Source organism: Agelaius tricolor, unplaced genomic scaffold (assembly GCF_023055355.1).
Source record: "Agelaius tricolor isolate 1412-34295 unplaced genomic scaffold, bAgeTri1.0.p SCAF_9, whole genome shotgun sequence".
Taxonomy (NCBI): Eukaryota; Metazoa; Chordata; class Aves; order Passeriformes; family Icteridae; genus Agelaius; species Agelaius tricolor.
Genome location: NW_027269269.1, coordinates 14,430,790 through 14,453,255, shown reverse-complemented (window position 1 = coordinate 14,453,255; position 22,466 = coordinate 14,430,790). Strand labels below are relative to the sequence as shown.

Below are 22,466 nucleotides of genomic sequence, written 5' to 3'. Positions count from 1 at the left end.
AGTGAAGCTGAACTTTCTATTCTCCCACTTGGTTTCTTCTGGGTATTCAAAACAGCTGTTGCTTCTCCTGAAAACCAGTGGCCTCTCTGAGTCTTAAAAATTCTCCCCTCCCTACAACACTCCCACTTTTTATGCTAAATGAGTTATTGGCTTTTAAGCTTAATAATCAAAATTGCTACTTCTATTTCAATTTTCTGAAATGATTGTCTTAATTTCTCTTTTTTCTTGAGCCTCTTGCTTCACATTACCTCCTGCATTATACAATCCACTGACTGATTTATGAATGTTTCTCTCCAGAGCAAAAACCTAATTTGCCTTTTTTATGCACAAAATTTTTATACCCTGGTGTTAGATTTGAAAATTCTCTCATCCATACTGATCTAATAAGTATTTCTGTCTTGTGGAAGCTAAGGATGCTTGCAGTAAATTCTGTTCTGACAAGGGCATCCCCTGGAGGGTCCATAAAATTCCAATGGTTACATTCCCTTTTTATTTAAAGTAAAGCAAAAAAGTTGGCAATAAAACCAGGAAAGAGGAGCATCTATACATCATGTGAGGGCTTATCTTGATGAAACCCAAACTCAGGGAATAGAGCTTTGTTTTAAATGGAATTATCCTGTCCTCAAACATTTGCTGTATCACAGATATTTACTTCTCTGCTGTACAGTTAGCCCACACACCTTTATTTTGATCTTCAAAATGTGGCAGTTTGGGTCCTTTTCCCCCTTACTTCATGATCAGGACAGACATAGCATTGCTGTCTCTCTCTCAGTCCTAGCAGGCATTCTCAGCTGCTAAGCTAGGCTTGCAGATGTCCTCAGAGACTCTGAGGCTCCACCCTCTCACTGAACCTCTTGTGTATTTTTCTCTGGACTCATGACACCCCACCCACAGCTTGAATGTTTGTACAGCATCTTTTTCACATTTACCACATTCCTTTCTGTTAGTTTTATTTGTTTCTCTTCCTTATCAATATTATTATTTTTCCTTTTCTCACAAGATCTTCTTGGGAGAAACCCATGAGTCCACTCCCATGTGTCTTTGTTCCCTGCTTGCCTTCTGCCCATGAGGCCCATTCCCACCCAGGCAGCATCCCTACTACTGGCACAGCCTTTTGAGAATTGGATTCCCTCTTGTAGGAGCAGACACACTGTTGGAACCACATGCATCTGAGGATTCCTGTTTATTTGTTGTAAAGAATCATGAATACCATCTCCTGCCAGCTGAATATCCCCCAGACTGAAGAAGGACTGCTTGGAGAAGAGTGGTGAACATTTGTTTTCCTCTGGGACAGGATACATCTGTGGTTTTAATCTCTCCAGTTGTTCCCTCAGGGATGAGAAGGGGAGGGACAGGACCATCCTCTGCACACTCCTATCCCCTGGGTGGCTGATGACTGGAGAACAGATGATTTTTATCTTGAGTTGGATTATTTTCATCTTGAGTAGCTTCACTGAATATAGTAGCAGAGCATCAGAGTTATTCTGCTGGCAGGTTGTGCACGTTAGTTGAGGTTTCAAAATGCTGAGAGCAGCTTTCCAGGACAAGAGAAGCCATGGGCTGGCACAGAGGACAGACTGAAGGGAACCAAAGCACTTTGCTTGGGGCTGAGATTCAGGTCTTAGGGAAGTTACCTTTCACTCCTCCACTTATGCAAGGAGAAGAAGCTGGCCCTTCTTTCTTTCTGTTTAGCACTACTTATTTGGTTTCAACTGTCTAATGAGGCCTTCTCAAGTGTGTGGTTCCTGGGGACTGATACCATCCTTGGAGACAGGTTGTTAATGGAGGCAGATCCTTGTGCCATATAAACCCATGTAGGTTTCCTGCCTTCAGCACAAGTACAGTGGCCAAGTGCATAAAATCACTGGGAAATGTGAGTCAGTTACCATGAACTCCCTGCAAATTGCCTTTCCTATCTCAAAGTGATTATAAGTTTGAGGACTGGATTAGAGAGTGTAAGAGTGCTTTTGCTCTACTAACTCCCTTAGGGAACAAAAGAATTGAAATGGGTAATGAAGTATTCAGTGAGTTTGCTGTTTGCTCCCTCCTGCCAGTTGTTAATTTCACTGAGAGCCAGCATGCATACTAAGCTTCCCTGATGTCTTCTTACTTATTTTTGTGGGGCTGCATGTCTTGGACAGAGGGGGGCAGGTTCTTTAACCTGATCTGTTGTTGGGGAATTTGTGGCATTTCAGGTCTGTACCTGTATCTGGGACACAGGAGGATATAAAGGTCCATGTTATATAACAGTTAGAGTCATCCATTTCTTTTTTATCATATCTAAAATTATCTTTTTTTTTTTTCCTCAGATGTTAGCATGTATTCTTGTCTCTGTGACTCACTTGGTCTACTCAGATTAAGATAATGAGATAAAAGAAATATGTGTCATCTTGTTCACAATTATGCAACGACTCTAGTCACTGCAAAACACACCTCGATTGTCAGAAGGTCCTTGAGGAATTACAGCAATGAGGTGTGAAAAAAAAAAAGGTGAAAACAAGCCATCATCATGTTAAAGACTTCTGTGGCTGAGCAGAAACACGTGCATTTTTTCTGCTTTGGGTAGCTAAAAATCATTGCTTTTACTGACAACATAGTGCTCACCATCTTTATTAGCTAACCTATGAAGAGTTGAGTATGCAGGGAAATACTTTTATGGTTTGTACTTGACTGGGAGCTGTCAGAGCCTTTTCTTTCTGCCTTCCACTCCTGTCAAGTGGGAATAAGTTTTAAGAGCTGAACTGGCTCTTTTGCTCCAGAGTGCCACCGCTCTGGGACACAGGGCTTTGGGCACTGCTGCACTGGGCAGTGACTTGACAAAGCAAAGCAGCAGCAGGTTTTCACAGGCAGCTGAAGCCTTCCCAGAGCTGAGAAGGAGAAAGGTGTTTGATGTGACTGATAGGTGAGAATTTTCATTTGGGTATAGGGGGACTCCATTTCTGTCTTTCCTGAGGAGATTTTAATGCTCAGTTCTGTGTTCAGTGCTGTATGACTGCACTAGTCAAGCACTGGATTGGGAACATTTGGTAGCTGTCTGTCCCTTCAGTCTCTGTAGAGGCTTTCCCTAAGGTCCCTGGGACAATCTGGCTTCTTGAACACACATATGCAAATAATTTGTTGTGATTCTATACACAGCTCCAGAAATTGTCCTGCTGGTCTGTAGCAGACACAAAACCACTGTCTGCTCTAGTTCCTTTGTCAGTAGAAGGGCTTATATGGGTTGCAAAAATCAAACTGTAAAATGTAATGAAATTTGTCATTAAATGAAAATCCAGTTTTGGTGATGGATGTACTTGATGACTGATTAGGGCCTCCCTCTACCTCCAGCATTTTATCACAGGCTTCAAAATGTAGTTACATCTCTTATCTGTTGTAAACCTAGAAAGCTACATGTGCTTAGCAATCCTGTGAATTGCTACCGAACTTCAAGCACCTAAATGCAGTATTTGAGTCAATATTTGCAGTATTTGATCTCCCCAGGCTCCTCACATAGTCAGCAGAGAGAGAAAATGTCCTCCAACAGGCAATTTGTGTGTGCAAGGCATGTTCCTTCTGCAAATTGTCCTCTGGAGGAATTTCTTCCCTTGTGCTGTTTAGTGGGGTCCTGTGGCTGCCAGCCACCACAGCAGATAGCTTTGTGGGCAGCTTGGAGGCAGGCTGGAAACAAACCTTTGGCAAGGGCTGGGGTAGTATCAAAGGGCAGTTTTGGGGATCTGTCAGGGCTGAAGAGCTCCCCTTCTTTTCTCAGGGACTTAGGCAGATGGGGAGCTCAGAATTTCAGCACACCAAAGAAATGTTCTGAACTTTGAGAAAACATGTTCTCTGCAGAAATTCCTATGCAAACCATCCCATCAGCCAGTTTCTGGGCTGGTTAGTAAAATTTTGTAGCTCAGTTGATTAGAGCTTGGTGCTAATATCACCAAGGCTGTGGGTCCAGTCCCCATATGGGCCATTCACTGAAGAGTTGGACTCAAAGATCCCTGTGGGTCCCTTCCAACTCAGAGTGTTCTGTGACATTCTGTGATATTTATTTGTAGCACCAGGGTGGGTGCAGGTGGAGCAGCACAGGCACAGCTGCTTACTGTCCTGGGAAGGTAAAACACAGCCATGTGTCCAGAACAGATTGATCTTGCTCCTTTCCTCCCAAAAATGTACGTCTTCCCTTAGGTGTCTGGGCCAAGAGGAGAACTTTTGGAGGGGTGATTGTGTTGTGCCTGAGGGAGCTGCTGAGGCTGAACAGGCTTCAGAGGATGTGAAATGAGCGGGGAAGAGGTGATAGGGGGCAGCTGATGTAGACACAACCAAAACCCAGCTAAAAATGGAGAGTGAGAAATCAGGATACAAATGTGATCAGAGAATTTCTTAGTACCAATGGGGACTGATTAGAGTTTGCTTCCAGATGCACTTAACTGGCTGCAACCAAGTGTAGGAGGAGACCACCCACCTGTGAGGGAAAAAGTGGCATAAAATCTTTGACTTCTTTTCCTCATGTACTACAATTTTCTTTTTTTTTTTTTTTAATTTTGAAAAACTATTTTCCTCAGTTCTATTACTTTTTTTTTTTTTTAATAGAAAACCTTTGGGCATTGTGGAATTACATGCTATGAGAAAAAGCTTCAGTTACTCAAATTTCCATGTGACATGGCTTATTGCTTGCAAAGTGTGGAAACCAGTTGGGGGAGGGAGTGAATACCAGGGATGTGTTCATCCAGGCACCACACTGCTTCATAAAAGATTAGTCAGCTGAGTACAATATCTCTAAAAAAATTGTTAGTGCTTTACAATATTCCTGACTCTTCAAAATTTGATTATATTTTGACATCGGGATGACTTTAATTTGCAAGTTTTCATTCTCTATTCTAACTCCAGCCTGTTTGGACAGATGGTCAGTACCTGCAAATGAAAACTAGAGCTAACACAAGTATGAGTGTCACCTCCTATCTGCATTTCATAGTGGAAATGGCTTTTTCAAATCTCAGGTGAAAAATAAGATCCTCATAAATAGGAATTGAAAGAAGTAGGACAAAGAGCAAAAAGAAACAAATGTGATACAGATTTATTCACTGGCTTATACCTAAATTATTCTTATGCTCATAGGTGTGCCAGAAGGGAATCTTTAACTTGGATGTGTTCATGACTCATTTAGAAACAGAATTTGAAGTGCAGAATAAAGAAATTCACCCTCCCCCCCCCCCCCCCCCCCCCCCCAATCCCCTAGAAAAAGGGACATCATATGTTCTAAAGGTTTTCTATATTTTCATCTCAAACACTAAAGTAGTAGGTGCTGTGTGAGTTGATACAGGCAGACACCTGGGACAACCAGAAACTTGTGTCTAGAGCATGGAGTAAATTTTTTTCCAATGCCATGTGAATCAGGGGACCCCCAAGGCAACACATGGACAGGAGCACTCAAGTGGAGACACAGGCACCATTAAACCTGGTCCATGACTGGCCTGCTGTTCACACAGCCTTATCAAGAGTCACTCAAGTGAGTTACAGTCCTCCTTGCCAGTCTTCCACTTCTAATCCATTTCTGCCAACACTTGCCATTTTACAGCTAGAGAACTGAGATGCAGAGAGCTCATTTCCATTAAAATCATAGGCATTTTAATGGGGCAGAGTCAACTCCGGAGCAATTTGCCTCTGAATTTGCAGGGATACGGAACAGAGCTGACTCCTTAGACTGGGTCAGTAAAAAATGCAGATGAAAGACTGGCAGGCAGTGGTTTAGTCACTAAATTATGAAGAGCCTTTGAGTGCTTAGCCGTTCTCTTTCCATTCAGCTCAGGCGGTGATAGGCCTTATTTGAAATTCTTGAGTGAGACAGGCACGTGCAAAAAGAAATTAAGAAAATATCTCATTAATACTTTTCCATTTTCTGTGTCATGATGCATGACTTACCAAGGTTTTAGTCATGTTTTCCTTTCTCTGTTTTTTCTTGTGTGTTTTTTTGCCCTTGGTGTGGCTGTTCTGTGAGTGACCCCAGTTTGCTCCACTGTGAATGGCTGAAGTGGGCTCAATAATCCCACAGATAGGCAAAGAGACAGAAACTGAAATATCATAAAACTAACAAATTGCTATAGGAACTACAGAAAACAAAGACAGGAAAAAAAGAAGCTTAACACTAATAATAACAACCAGTATGTGCCCCCTCTATCATCATCAAATATGTCATGATTTTGTACCCTTCTACAGAGGTACAGCTGGAGCATGAAGTCAGTGGAAATGCAATGCCTCAAATCTTGCTAAAATTCAGTAATAAATCTGTCACAGTAAATCTCCAGAGCTGTTGGAAGTACATGGAATCTGGACTGTCACACAAGAAAAGGTGTATGGTGAGCAGGGTAAGAATAGGAGACCTGGGCTCCTGAGGTAATGAAATCATTACAAACCAAAAATGGGAACTTAGGAGCTGGAAGAAATAGTGGAAAGGAAAAAAATTATAAATCTCCCTGTAACAGAATGGCTGTGGAATGAATAAAAATAAATTGTGAAAAAGGTAAATGTGAGTTTGGGGCATGTGAACAGAGGGATTTCAGGTAGAAAGTGCATAAGGACCTGAGCAGCTTGCATGGGGGATACAGTTAAAAGAGTTACCATCAAGAAGAAAGAGCTTTGAAGCCAAAAGTCTTACAAAGAGAGCAACTCTGAGTTCCACAGAAAGGAAGGAGGCATTCATGTCTCCTCACACAACAGATTTTAACTTAATCACTTGAGCATAACCAGGACTAAGAGAAGATATATTTCTCTCAACAAGTAATGCAGGAGTAAAAGCATGTCCTAGTGAGCTTAGATGTTTCTGTTAAAGGCCAGTCTTGGCACAAGAACAAATGGGTATAACCTAATTTTCCATGAATTTGGTTTTTGGTTTAGTTAGAACAAGGTTTAAGGTTTTACAACTTTCTTGTAGTAAAGAGAATAAGACACTCTGTCCAGGACAGACTTTGTTTAATTCATGCAAGTTCTATGACTATATGTGAAAGATTATACCCCATGGCTGCCTGTGATATGCCAGGGATAGATGATCCAGGAAAGCCACTTTAGTATTTTACTGAACATTTATAAAGCTGTATTGTGCACACTATTACAAGAGGCTCCACTGTGCTGCCCTTCTCTGAAGACAGTGGAATATGTTAATGGAGCAATTTGGTACTCTGAATCCTACTTTAAACTCTCGTTTCCTGGCAAGGTATTGTACCACTGAGGCACTGATAAGAAGGTAAATATAATTTGAGGCCCTAAATCCCTATTTTGCAGAGGTGCCTAGGCACAGTTTTGAAGATGTGTGTCCAAGTGATGGTTTGTTGTCTGTTTTCTCTCAGGCATGAGGGCATCCCAGTGCTGCTGGGGGGGAAGTCAGAGCCTTTCCTTCCAATGCAGTGTTCAGGGTACCTAACCTGGCTAACTCTTAAACTGAACACCTGAATTCTGAGTTCAATACTTGACTTCTAAATATGGCATTGTGGAATCTCCCATCACCCGTGGGTCCTTATTTCACATCTACTTTTTTTTTTTGTAGAAGTTCATTCACTGTGCTTTCTTGGGGATCAAAATGCTGCCCTATGAGAATAAGAAACCTACTTGGATAGGAAGGTTTGTGTTTCAATAACAAGAAATCTAATTCTGGCCTTTGAAGTACAAATCACTTTGACAGGAATGCAGATTTATATGTGAGGTAATGTGAAAATGTTAGAAACTTGGTGAATTACCCCAAGTGATATCCACATTTTATGGAGAAGTTATGGCTTGTTAGGTTAAATGCCTGTGATGGACCATTGTGCCTATGGCAGGGAGAGGTTTTCAGCCTATGCCTCTCTAATCTCAGCTGTAAGGTATAAGGTGATGCTGAGCCATGGGCTTCTTAAGTGGATGATACATATCCATTGAGAAGATGGCCCTTGGCAACTTCTTTTCTCAGTTTAGCTTCCAAACCACTTACAGGATTTTTCTTGTAAACATTTCCCTTTCTAAATAATGGATTCTGGGATAGTGATTGATTGTTCTGGCAAAGTTATGTTCATTGATTGCTAGGAAATGACTTTTCCACTCAGTTACTGCAAAACAACAAAATAATAGCTGTAGTCACAGTATTTTACAGCAGTTTTGTAGATGGTTTACACAGATCTTAACACCTGCCTATCCCTATCTACTTCACCCTCTCTGCTGAATTTGCTGCTGGGTTGGTAAGGGCATGGAAAAGATTGGTTAGAAGAGAGAAGATGACAGCCATTTTTTAAAGTATTGCTTGTTGTACCTGTTTTTTCTCCTGTTGTGCTGGTTAATAAAAATTTTGTCAGCACATTTAGTGAGTGTGTCCTGGTTTTGGCCAGAACGGGGTTAGATTTTTACAGTAACTGGGAAGAGGACATGGCCAGATCTTGCTGTTATTTGATACCATCCTATCATTTGCCAGGGTTGTGAGTAAAGGTGTCTCCTCTGGAGAAATCATGGGAGGCTGGGGGGTGAAGGAGATTGGTTTATTTCCATGTAAATAGTTTCTTTGTCTTATATATTTTGTTATTAGTATTGCAGCAGTTACTGTTCCTTTTCTTATCTCAAACATAATTTTAATCCTTGTGCTTCCAAATCTCAACCCCATCTCTGGAGTGGGAAAGGAGGAGGGAGTGAGCAAGTGACATCTGCTGGTGAGAGTCTTGGCAGGGGCACTGAACTGGGGAGTGCTGAGCCATGACAGAGCTTTAGAAAAAAGACAATACTCTGCATTAGTATTGACAGTAAATTCCACAGAGCTGAAAAGGGTGTAATAAAATGCAGTAAGAAATAGGATGCTTTTAAGAAATGTCTCTGTGTTTTAGTATTAGTTTCAGTATGCTTCTGCTTTAAGATAACTGCAATATTAATCTAGCCGAGTTTCTAAATTTTTAATATGACATCTGTGGCACATAGTAGGTTGAATACCAACATCAGAACATGATTTGCTGTAACCTTTTTTAGGATGACCTGAGCCACTCTGGCATTCATATAAAAGCTATACACTATGTCTTTGGGAAAGGCTATCCTTTGATTCTTGCAAAAAACAAGTATTTCAAGAACTGTTTTAGAACAGACTCTTTGGAAGAGAGGGTAGAAAAGCCAAGGCAGAATTTCATGGACCACCTTACTTGTGATATCATAAGGACATCACAACTGTCTTGGTCTTTTATACCCTACAGGATGATGATGGCTGCTCCCATAAAGCAGTGGTGTAAATGTGATGTGGCTGTCATGGCATGGCAGACCTCTCACTACAGGCTTTTCTTGCCAATAACTGTTCATTGAGTGTCATCAGAACAGGGGCATCCAGGAGAAAAAACCTCATGTGCATAATTGTGTGTATCTTGCATGTGTCTAGGGACTTTTTGAGAGAAGGTTATGGTCCCCATGATTAGGGCCAGAAAGTTCCTCTGAACAACACAGACCCACCTGGCTCTCAGTGTGTGTGTGTAGTAGGGTCTGATTTGGGCTGTTAGGTCTTTGGCAAAATAAACGAAAAAAAGATGACCAGAAGCAGCATCTCTTTAGCAGCTCCAGGTGCCAGACAACTGTTCTGGAGTGCAGCAGAAGCTGTGGCATGAAAGAGTTGCCCATGCACTGTTTGCTTTCCTGCATGAGATTGTGAGGCTCATGAATGCTCAGCAGAGGGGAAAAGCATGTACTCACAACTCAGACAAGCATGAACTCACAACAGGACCAAAGGACAGACTAACAAATCCTGCTCTGGACAGGCAGGAGCAGGTAAAGGGTCTGCTCCAGGGACTGCCCAATGTGCCAGCAGCATCCCACAGACTGTGAATGGGACATGCCTCACTGTCCAGACCAAGTCTGTATTTGATCAACTTCTGCTTTGGGTGTTGAGAGATTAGCAATTATCACCATTCTCTTGAACTTGAGTATAACCTTGATGCTGGCTTTTCACTGCTGCTCTCAGGTGTCCCTCTGATGTGCATGCTTATGGGTGATTTGCTGCATTTGAGCAGATGCTGTACTCCCTGTATATCCCTGGCCTCTCTGCATCCTTGTGTGGCAGCTACCCTGTGACTCAAGAAGGTGCCTGAGGAGAGTAGTGAGGAGAAATGGCCACTAGGAAGGAGAACTTAGTTTAAAAAAAAAGTGTCTTGTATCCTGTTAGTTAAAGATTATTCTTTTGAGGATTTTCACTGAGATAGGAATGGGAAGGAGACAGAAGAAATGCTTGGAGAAGGTTCAGAGCTTAAATGGAAAATGAAAGGTTTATGTAAAGGACAAAGTCGCCATCTGCTCATTTTTTTGGAGGAGTTTTGAGGATGCTTTTCTGGATTACATTAGAAGCTAAAAAGTAAATGTCTGGTCTTAACTACACAGGTAAGTTAGGTATCCCATCAATAATCATACTGACTTTAATAGGCTCGTATTTTCTTTATCTGGTCAAGATGTTCTTAACAAAGAGTGTGAAATAATGAGATAGATGAGGAATGACTGTGTTTAATAGAAGTTTCCCTTTCAAAGGACAAAATGTGTTACCTAGTCAGTTTTTCTACAAAATTAGCAAGATGTTTCCTTTAAGCTTCTCTTTCACAAGCAAAGATTAATCAGTTGAGGTAGTAGATAACAGTCATTGCCCTTGCTCAGATTAATACCATGTCTGTATGCTGGTAGGACAATAAAGGAGGGCTAATTAAGGAGTACAAAACTATTTCCAAGTTCTTAATGTTGAAAGAGGAGTAATAGTCTGAGATAATAATAGAAGGTGGTTAATATTAGTCTCGGCCAATAATTAACCACAAAAAATACTTATTCAGAAATTTTGTTATAGAAATAATTGCTAATATTTATCTTCAAAGAAACAAATTGCATAGGATAACAGAAAAAAATATCTAGACTTTCATGCAGAAGAACCAAGTGTATGGCATTGGGGCTGTACTGGAGTTGGGAAGTGACTGCTGCTGCAGGAAGATGCTGCTCTGCAGATCAGGTGCCAGACTGCTCTTCCAAGCCATGATAATCTCCATGTAGGTAGCGAGGATATTTTTCTATCTTTGAAAATCTGACTAGCCCAGAAAAGCTGTAGTTATGCCATGACATTACCTGGTTTTATAAGAATATATCAAAAGACATAAGAGAATGCAAAAAAAAAGTGTTTATTTTACACCCCCCCCAGGCCGAGTTTGTTATGTCTGTAATTTCACAAGATGCATAAAAATTCATAAAAATGCAAGATGCCATAAAGTGAGAATAAGTGGCTGTTGCCAGTTTTGCTTGCCATGCAGAGACAGTCCAGCCACCCTAAGTTCCCTCCTTTTGAAGTTTTAAAAGATTATATGCAAAAAGGTGACTATAAAAGGGTATGTATAGCAGCTCAGGGACAGCTGTTCCAATAAGTTCAGTATTCTTATGTTAGGAAAAAAATTATCTTAATTCAAATCTGAAATAGTTTACTTTCCATTTTACCCTCTGAAGCATAATTTTTCTGTTACATTGAAGAGTCAATGTCTTATTCCCAAATACCTAAAAAAAAGAAAGTATGGGATGGGAAATTATTCCTGGACTAGCAAATTCAGATCTCCATGATCTTTGGGAGCTGTATCATAGATGGACAACCCACAGAGCACATAGAGCATCTGTTTCTGAAAATTGAAGAGGAAGGCAGCAAGAAAGATGAGGACCAGTAATCCTCCCTCAATGACATTTATGTAAAACAAATAAATAGTCTTCAAGATGACCTAGATCCTGTGCTTTAGAAGAAATCCTAGAAAAACAAACTGCCAGACTTATTCAAGTAAAATTTCAATCCTGACAGATTTGCTAGAGTGTTTAACCCTGGGACAAGATCTGCTGAGACACAATCCCTTGTTTCTAGCTGTGATCCATCTCAGCATAACTAATTATACTACTTCTTCTGTTGCCTCAGAAGAAGGCAACACCTCTCTTCCATTCCTGAAAATAATCTGTGCATTGAGACAAAAATAAATCCATTATGTAAATATGGCAGACCCAGATGCAATCAGTAGACAATAACAAAACTTTTTCCATCCCCTTTAGAAATTCCAGTAATTTAGAAATACAAACTTTCTCAGACTCTGATTAAGGGATCTCTTTGGTATTTTTATCACAAAGTTAACCAGGGTGAGGTCCCGAATCACTGTCTTTAAGATTGTTCTCAAACTTCTGTGATTCTTGAAGACCAGCTTCCCAAATGATCCAGGTACTTCCCTCTCATCACCTTCCTGTGTGATTTATAACTTGCTTAATTTCATTTTAGCTTCAAACTTTGGACTTTTTGGCTCTGTATCAAAAACCAATCTGTGCAGGGCCCTGAAAAAATATCTTTCATAAAAGCTGAAGGTCATTCTTTACATGCAGACACTGTTTTAAAAGGAACATTACTATGAACGTCATGTTTTTGTTTAAAAATCTTGCTCTTTTGTTACTAGTAATCCTTTCCAATGAAAATAAAAAGGGATCTCTAGGGTTTTCTGGTTTTAATAGTCTTCATGTTTTGGAAGTGCTCTGGATGCAGTTGATTTCCCATATTCCTATGTAGTCCATTAAGTTCTGTAAATGCTTCAGCACATTCCTGACTTTACCCATGGGAAGTGGCTACATGGCAGTAAAGGCAACAATTCACATAAACAGAATGCTGTGCAGGATTTTAAGGGCTTGTTTTCCAAGGCGCACATTGCAATGTACTAGGGAATATTTAAAATAAAGAAGTGCAATTACGCATCACAAAGACAATCATAGCTGAGACGTCATTTGAAAAAAATTAAACAGTCATTTTTGAGGGAAAATTGCAAAGATGTTAAAGTGTCCCATCTTTCAGTAGTCTATTTGGCTTTTGATTTTTATGTATTCTTTGACTTCTTCAGATCTCTATGGCTATCCTGTAGCTGCAGCTAAAGCAGGCTGGTGACCAAAGCCCAGAAGCCAGTCAGCAGGACAAAGCTGTCTTGGATATTCTAGGGGAGGGTGATTGAAGCTGAGCTGCATGCTGGAAGAGCTGCCTGGTCATGGTACCCCCATATCCATGCCTTGCTTTTCCCTGTGAGATTGTTAGTTGACCTAGGTGAAAACCATGCTGTGGACCTGCTAATTCAGCATGCCCAGACCTGTATGTGATGTTTAGGTCTTTAATATAGATATAATTTGTGATTCTCTATCTTTACTTCAGCAGATGTACCTCCTCCTGTCTTGTTACACTAATCAGCAACTAGATTTTAAATTCTTAGCCTGCTAATTGAAAATGACAAGGATTTGTTCTGAGAGAAACATTCTTGAATCTATGACAAGACATTGCTGCCAAGGGTAAAAAAGTGATTACAAATATATACTTGTTTCTTAGCAACCATTGAGAGCTCCCCTTTCTAATTAATACTGTACCGTTCCTTGAAAGACTTATTAGTTCACAGTACTGAGAGGTCAATTAATCTCAGTTAAAAATTGATGGTATGAATAATTTTTTGTGAAATTCTGGCTGTGCCTGTGTTTAATCTTAAAACAAGGAAGCAAGCTGTTTTGTTTTATCACTTATTTTTATAAAGAGCCTGAAAATACTCAAACACAGGACGTGCATGTGTTGCTCATCTGTGAACAAGAGAGACAAGTTTTCCTTCACTCAGTACCTCAGTTCCCAGTAGCATGAAAAGGAAATAATGAAGGAATAATGAAGGAAATGAAGGCATGATGAAATAATGAAGGAAATAATGAAATAATGAAGGAGTTCCTCTTGCTTTACCTGCACCAACGAACCCCAAATGCAGAAGCAAGAGAAAGCACAGGGCTCTACAAATCCTCCCAGCTTACTGGAAGGTGTGTGGAAGTGTGAAGGCATTTAATTGACAATACTGAAATGACCTTCCTGTGTATAGACAGAGTGCCCAAGACAAAGCCAAAGCTGTGGAAATTGGGTCAGTGTCTGCTGCATATCTATAAAGACATGACTGAAGGACAGCAGTCCCATCAGTGTTGTGACACATTTATGTTGCTATCATAAGACACCATCTCTAGGGTAACAGCAGTTGATGCTGGGAGATAGTTCTAAGTGTCCTGCTCCTGTGTTAACATGAAAAAGTCCAGTTGGAGAGGAGAAGAGATTGTGAAGAAAATGTTGTGTAGATGTTGATTGTCCAAAAATCTGGATTTTTAACCTGACATAATTTTGGATTGGGTGTTGTTCAGACATGAGATGAATATTGTGTGAGGCCGCAGAACAGGACTGCAGCACTTGAGGGCAAAAAACCCCACTGTTCTTCTGTCATCTGGAAAAGACTACATTATTCAGAGCTCCTTGTGTCTTAGAACTGTTGCACAGATGTAAGGATAAAGAGACAGGATAAACACAGAGGTGAGACTAAGATGTTATGTGTTTACAACCTGATCTGAAGTGTTTCCACTCACTCTATTATATGGTGGGAATTAATTACCAAAGAGGAGGAAAGAACTTTCTTCCTGTTGCCTTCAGTCAGAGTCAGATCCTGAATTGTTTGAAAAAATCTCATTTCCCTGCAAAAAATTACTGTGGTCTGTCTGAGTTATGACAGTGAGCAGTCTTCAACAGTGCCTGGTGTAGTGTTGTGGTACTTCTTCCATCAGATGTTTTCCCAGCTCCACCAGATGTTGTGCCAGCTCCATCAGATGTTTTCCCTTCTTGGGAGTAAGGATAGGTGTAAACCCCTACTCCAGAGTGCACTCCATGGTGCAGTAGCTCTGTTGGGGATGGCTGTTGTAGAACATTTGATAGAATCACAGAATTGTTGATGTGGTACTTCTTCAGATTGTCTAGTCCAAACCCTCTGCTCAAAGTAGGGTCATATAGAGCTGTGTCTTGACAGGTTCTGAGTGTCTCCAAGGATGGAGACTCTCTGGGCAGCTTTCACCAGGGCTTGCCCATTCTGACAGAATAAAATCTGGCTCATGGCCCACCCTCGGCAGCAGTCCATGCATTCCCCTGATCCCCACATCAAAAAGCCTTCTTCTAGGCACCAAAGAAAAAGTCAATAAGATAATCAAACTCTAAGATAATGGCTGAAGTTCTTGCTGTGTTCTCAGGGCTGCTCAAGGCACAGGACACACAGCTGGGCAACAATGACTGTCCTGAACTGAGCTAAATATGCTCATTGCCAACACATCAGTGTACTCTCAGCAGCACAGAGCTGTTCTGTGCCCCTGAAAACAAATGCTAGAAGACAAAGGGAATTGGTTTTTTGTAGCTAGGAGGCTGATTGGTAGTGAAATAGATACATAAGAGAAAAATGCCTATTTTCAGTAAAATATGGGGATGTGTGTGTATATATATAATATTTTGTATGTTTATATATGACTATTTATAGAAGAAAAACCTGTTTATGCCTGAAGTTGTGTAGGACTCTGTTTATCTGCCATTACTTGGGTGACCTGGAGGAGTTCTGCTTGTACCAAGGTGGAAATATTGGATCCACAGCTAGTAAAATCAATGAGGGTGATAAATGTGGTAAATTATTGTCAGCAATGGGAAAATGAAAATGAGAATGTCAGTGACTGTCAGGCTCAAGGAGCAAGGTGATAAACTACTCCACTCAAACATTGCAGATAAACTGATTTTCATCTCTGGAAAAGAGAAGCAAAACAAATACTATAGAAATATTTAAATTTCAGGGAACTTACTGTGTGATATTTTATCTAAATCTTCCTGAAGTCTCATAGAATTGAAACCTATATTGTGCTAATAAGATACTGAAGAGCTGATGAATTTTTTCATTAGGGATAGATATATTCTTTTTTTACTCAGCTTGAATGGCAGAAATTATGCTCTAGGAGAAACAGGCTTTTTAAACTCAATTTCCACAGTATCCTCTCATTATATATATATATATATATACCACTTGATACATAAAATCTCTACACTCATGAATATTCCTAATATTTGATTACAATCTTGACATATCTATATATACCTTTTTATTGCCGTTGCTAAATAAACCTTTAGAATATCTAAAATTAAGTTAAGCACAAGATACCAAGACTTCTTAGTCCTACAGAAGCATAAAGATAGGAAAAATATCCCAATTCCAGATATGTGAATATCTGATATCTAAATCTGTCATACTGCAAAGACACAGGAGCAGAAGGAAATTCAGAGTAACTTGATATCATGGTGGCTATCAAGGGCAAGAATATACTATTAATGGAATTGATGGATTATGCATACAGTATTCTACAATCTCTGTTGTGATCAGTTCTTTTTTTTTCCTTCACACATTTTCCCTAATGAACAATAATTTGGAACTTAACAGTCTTGAACTCCTACAGCCAGCAGAGCAGTGGGAAGAATAAAATAAGCTATGACAGAGTGCTGAGTCCTGGGAAGTCTGTGGAGGACTGAGACTCAAAGAAACCAAGCAAACCCCAAAAGGAACTGTGTATTAAGACCAGCAGTGAAAAGGAACATAAATACACTTCTTGGTCTCACTTACATGAATTATTTTTTCATTGTAAGAGGATATGGTACTGTTGGTATCCCAATGTACAGCCAGAATGGTATTCAAGAAGCCCAAGCCCCTTTTTCTCTATAGTGTTATATGAACACTCTCAAAAAGTTATGCTCATTTCTGGATATCTCTCTTCTTTCTCCCTCCATTATAGTCAAGTTCAGGGAGAATAACTGAGCTAGTGATTTAATTAGGCAAAAATCCTGTTTTAAGTTACTTGCAACTGGAGGTGTTAATCCTACACTAAAAAAATAAATATGATTTAACTTCATCTGTGCATTGGAGGAGTCCATGCAATATAATATACAAACCCTGTGAAACAGCAGCAATTAACCTGCACCTCACAATGCCACACAGAAAAGCCTGTTCTGCCTTAGCCACAAGAAATTCTGTAAGCAGCCAAAATGGAGAGTCAGCTGTTAGGAATTAGTAAGGAAAGAACAGAATGGGTAGCTATGGATGTTGTTATGTCTCTACTTGGGCCATGGTGAGTTGAAATTTTAGCAATTCTATTTCCTCCACCTTAAAAGGCTGTAGTAGAACTGAAAAATGCTTAGGAAAAGGTTACAGGTATTTAAAGTTAAAAATTTTCTTCCATATTTTGAACAGATAAATAGGCAGGAGCTCTTTAAACACATAGATAAGAGTGGGAATTGGTGGAGGTCTGTAGAATCATCAGTAACATTGAAAAGAATTTCATTATCACCATATCTAGAACAAAATTGTCTTTTATCAACTTATCCTGAGCTATAGTTGTGAGTATGCATGCAGAGCTGATGCTGTTTCACTCCAGATTGATGGCTGCAGTTTCTGATGGTCCTCAAAGCTCTCTGATGTGGGAAGCCAGAACTGAAGTGGGCTGTGTTTCCTGTTTTTTTTCTCATCTATTCTTGAAATTTTAGGTATTTCTGCCTGATGCCCAAAACAAAAAGGGAGATATTCTCATCTTGATATTTGGTTTTGGGATCGGGTCTTGCAGGGGTTTTGCTTATTGTACAGGAATTCCAGTTCTATCAGATACCCTTCCTGCCCACTGTACATCCTTGCAGACTTTAGTACTTGCACATGTTTTTTTGTGCATCCCATTGTTGAAGCCATATCTCAAGTCACCATTGGTTTTTTGCAGTTATGGCTATTATTTAAATTTTAACTTGCCTTATTATACACTGCTATGTGACAATATGCTTTGTTGAGGATGGTGATGGTATTTTAGTGTGCTTAGGTATGGGTTTAAGGCAAGCAAGCATTAATTATACCTGAGTGCATCTGTCCTATGGCTCCAAGAGACCTCTGCTTCAGCTCAGGTTAACTGCAATAGCAAATTCATAACCAACAAAAGCATGCAATTTTTCTTAAAACTTGTCAACCACCTTGCCATGAGATTAGAGCTAAAACTGTGTAATTAAAAAGAGTAGACTAATACATAGACCAGAAATTTATCAAACTGTATTGAACATAGAGACATGACTTTTGGGATTTATTGTGAGAAATAGGTACCTTAAAATACATGACACATCTGCCTGGAGCTAAAAGATATGCCACAGGATCTGTGGAAGAGTGGTGACCTCCTGAAGAAACAGCTGGTTGCCAAGAACACACATAAGGATCTGAAGTAGCAGCAGGCACTCTTATTTAGGAACCTGATTGCCATCCCAGTGTGTCTCAAAAAAATCTCAGAAATTGTTGGAGGCCATGTACCTGTAAGAGTGTCAGAGAGATGAACCTTCAGCCTAATTCAGTCCTACCATTTTTGTGTAATGTCAACCTTGACAGGGAAGGAACAAGCAAGATCTTTGGGGAATGGGCTGAGGTTAGTCTGAAGTGACATTAGCATTACAGCTGTGTGTAGTCTCAATTCAGGAAAAATCAGTAGGGGAAATGTGGGGAAGAAGATGGCTGAGGGAAAGATATATGTGATTAGAAACTGAAATATGTTTTGACTGATATTGACTTACTTATTTTTGACTTATTATTTATGACTGCCAGGTTGCAGACCTAGGGGATGCACTGTAAATCAGAAATGGGAAGGCTGAGGCAGTCAGCCACAGCTCAGCCTATGGTCCTGGGCAGCAGGATGGCTGAGCTGACACAACGTGTCCCTTGTCACTGCACCTCAAAAGAAGGAACTGTGTAGTGTAAGAGGGTGCTAGGCTTGTGGAGAGGGAACAGTCCAGGTAATGAAGAAATGGCCCTGGATGGATCTTACACCAGTTTAAACGCAGTCTATTCACCTTCAAACCACACCAGTAAATGGAATCTGGAACTTTTCCATTTTGCCTATGTGTACTTAGTGTTTGACTGTTTACAGGAAATAAATTAGGCATGAGTATGAAAACTTCTCTTGGTAGAAGTGATGCCCAGGCAAACAAGGCTCTACCATTCCCTTTGGATCTCACCTGGCTTCTGTTCATGTCAGTACTATTACCACTGTGAACTCTGGAAGGACTAGGATTGTAATTTAATTGCTATAATCCAAAATAATATTGAAGTATCATCACATAAATTCTACTGTAATTGGAACACCTGTTCTTAAAATTAGATTCTTGTCTGTGTGAGAACAAAACAGCTAAAATAGGATGCTGATACAATTGTGGAAGGTTTTATGTCCACACAATTAGCAATGATACATATCTTAAGGTCTGTGGTGAAGAGAACTCATGGCAAATCCTTATCCCATCTCAAGGAAAGACAGTGTTTCGGGAAATAGAAGTTGAACTCTATGATCTTGCAGGTCTTTCCCAAATTTAACAGATCTATGATTCTATGAGAAATGTTTCCAAAAAGTCTTTGTTTTCAAATAAATTTACACCACCCTTCAAGGCAAATTAGTGCAAACTTCTGTTTGAAGTACAGAGCTCCTGCTCTGTACTTGCTTTGCCTACAAGCTTTGAGGTGAGTTGGCTGGAAAAGGAAACAAGTAATTGTGAAACTTCAGAGAGGGAACAGAAACAGAATGAAAATCTGTGTATGACCTGACCTGTTCACTGACATATATTGAATTAGCGGATTAAAGCATCTGTTTGTCTGATCTGGCAGTGATATTCAACGTTCACAATAGGCCTTGAGGTCCAAATCAACTTTGCCCTGTCACTCCAAATGCTTAATTCTGATTCAAATTGCTGTTAGTACTTTTAATAGACCCTGATCAGCGAGGCAGCCAAGAGATTTTATACAATGGGGTGGTGGGAGAGCTGGACAAGTGTCTGTAGAAGATAACACCTCTAGGTGCTTCACATGTCTGGTGATGGAGGCTATCACACCAAAGACTGTGTGATTCACAATTTAACTTCTCTAATATTTCAGTGCCACAAAAGAAAGTTGTGTCTTGACCTTTAATGAAACCAGCCAGTAACCTAAATCATACGGTTACTCAGGAGGCACAAAACTGTCTATTCCACTTGATTAGAATATGAAAACAAGTTTTATTTACAGAGCAGTACCTCTTGACACTTTTAGCATTACTTTTTTTTTTTTTTTCAATAGAAATTCAGGCAAATTTCAGCTTCCTCTTTAAGATTCCTGAAATCATGCAGATCTAATTAGCTATTCACATCCTGAATCAGCTGATATTAGTATGACTGAATATTAGGAGAAAAAATAGGCTGAAATAATAGCAATGAAGGCATAATTTAATGGAGATGAGAATCAGATTCATTGTTCATTGTAGCCATATATGAGTTTCTTACTTTGGAGACAGAATAATCTCCAGATGCTAAGCATAAAATTGTGACATAATGAAATTACTCATACTTCATCTCTATCTAGTCAATATCTTTTTCCACAGGCTCCCAGGAATTAGAGATAGAAAAGAATATTTATGCCAAACTGTCCACTCAGCAATGTGAGTTTCTCTCTTGTGGACTATTAATAGCTTCTCTATCTATTGCACTATATTTTTTCTTCTAATTTCATGGGCCTTGATGGATGAGAAATGAGAAGGTGTTCTTCTCTGATTAATTTACTTATGTTCTGCTGTGGTCTGACTTGGGACTATCAGGACAAGCATGTTTAATGGTCTAATTGGGAAATCTCCACCTGGTATGGCCCTACATAAAAATTTTGTAATTTATTACAAACCATGAGAGTATTTTGTGATCCTGCTTCTCTCATTACATTATTTGTTAGTGATTTATTTGTATAGACATCTATATGCAAAATGATATCATCAAATGCATCTATCTCCACATGTCAGTATGGGAGGTGGCCTAAGCAGATTGCATCCTGATACTGCAAGTCCTCATGAGCATCTCAAGGAGCTGTGGCCATTCCATTTTACAGCTTCAATGGATTGAGATAGAACAAAAATATGTTTGGAACAGAAAATTTTTGCAGAATACTTTTCCCGCTGAGTAAAAGAATGTAGACAGTTTCCATGTTTCCATGGCAGCATTTAGATTTTAAAACAGGTGTCTATAATCCCAGTGAAAAGGATATAGACTCGTACTGGAAGCCGAGACCTCATCTGATCTTCAACATGGTAAGCACTTCTTTCAAAGACCAGAGCTTTCAACTCTAAAAGAAATTTTAAAAGTGTTTTCTGTCTCCTGCTATGCTATTTTTCTTAAATGCCAGATGTTGAAAGATTCCTGTAGCAGTGGCTAACTTCATTCAAATGACTGCAAATGAGAAAATTGGGAGTGTTTGGGGAGGCTAGGAATGTGTTTCCAAGGAAAAGGAGTCCTTTCTTTAAAAAGACAAGCATTTTTGAGTGCAATAGCAAAAGAGAAGGCAAAAGCTGCTGAAGTGAAGGGTTTCAGACTGAAGAAAAGGGTTTTTTTTGGTCCTTCCTGAAAGCAAGTAGCAAAAGCATCATTGACATAACAGAACTACTTCTCCTCTGACAGCAGCTACAGGCTTTTGCTACAAGTTTCACCTTGGGTCAAGCCAGTGCTGATTGAACTTGCACCACAAAATAAGTGGATGCTGTCACATGGTCTTGTTAAGGGAGAATCCAGCTGGTGTCATACAGCAAGAGCTGGTGTTCATCTGGAGAATAAGGAATAGCTCAACAGCTGCAGTACCCTGAGGTTGTGCTGAGTGTGGAAGAAAGTAAACTGAAGAACCAAGAGAAGGGACTTTTCAGGTTATGTGCTCTTGTGTGAGTGAAGCTGGAGGCCAAGGGGCTGCCATGTCCTGGCTGGGGCAGAACTTTGCAAGGCAAGAGGTCTGGAGTGCAGCTCTAGAGAGCAACCTTCCTGAGGAGGAGTTGTGGGCAGGTAACTGGCTTCCTCTGCCCTTCCTTGTGCAGATGGGGATTTTAGGAGGGCTGAAGTTGTTACCAAATGGTTTTAGGTTGCTAATTTCCACTAATTTTTTTTTCTTTTTTTTTTTTTTTTTCCTCCTAAAATCTCATGTTTAGGTCATTCTTACTCTCCCCAGTTTTGAAAATTACTTGCCCAATATAATCTTCTTAATCTCTGTAAATCCTGATGTACTGTGTGGTTTTGAAGGGAACTGGTTTACTCCCTGACCTGAGTTCTGACCTCATTTACACTGATCAGGTGTACTTGTTACCATTCTAAGAATACATGCAGAAATATGTGATTTACATGAAAAATTTTGCCTACAGAAATTAATGTTTTCCATCCATCTTGGTTCATACTCTGTTTCCAAAAGCATTACCTGGTCCAAGGTAAGATTCAGTAAAAATATAGTGTGTCTGGACCATAAAACACAAATTATTTTCTATTTTGTTTGAAGGGAGGAGTAAAGTCTTCACGGAAAAAAAACTATGAGGGAGACTGACAATTTGTTAGACAGATTCACATAGGTGACTTTGAATCTTAAACTTTTCCTGCATTTAAAATTTAGGATTAGAAAGATAAACTTCTTCATTTAGCCTTCCAGAGTCTGTCATTTTACTCTGAGTTCTAGGTGTAAATAATCTCTGACAGAAGCATCAAATTAGCTTCAACATGAAATGCAAAACCGGGAAAGGTTTTTTTTTTTTTTATCCTGTTATTATAAACCAAAAAAACCTGACTTTATTGAAAGGTTAAAGAAAATAAAAGTAAATTTGTATAA

General features: G+C 39.7%; 1 long non-coding RNA gene across 1 annotated transcript in view; it reads left to right on the top strand.

Annotated features, from left to right (window-relative positions):
• The first annotated feature begins 20,694 nt into the window (after positions 1–20,694).
• LOC139592704 (uncharacterized) overlaps positions 20,695–22,466 on the top strand; it is a 172,603-nt gene continuing 170,831 nt past the window's right edge. Inside the window, exon 1 of the long non-coding RNA XR_011680092.1 lies at positions 20,695–20,919. This is a non-coding gene — a long non-coding RNA (uncharacterized lncRNA). The remainder of the gene's footprint in view (positions 20,920–22,466) is intronic.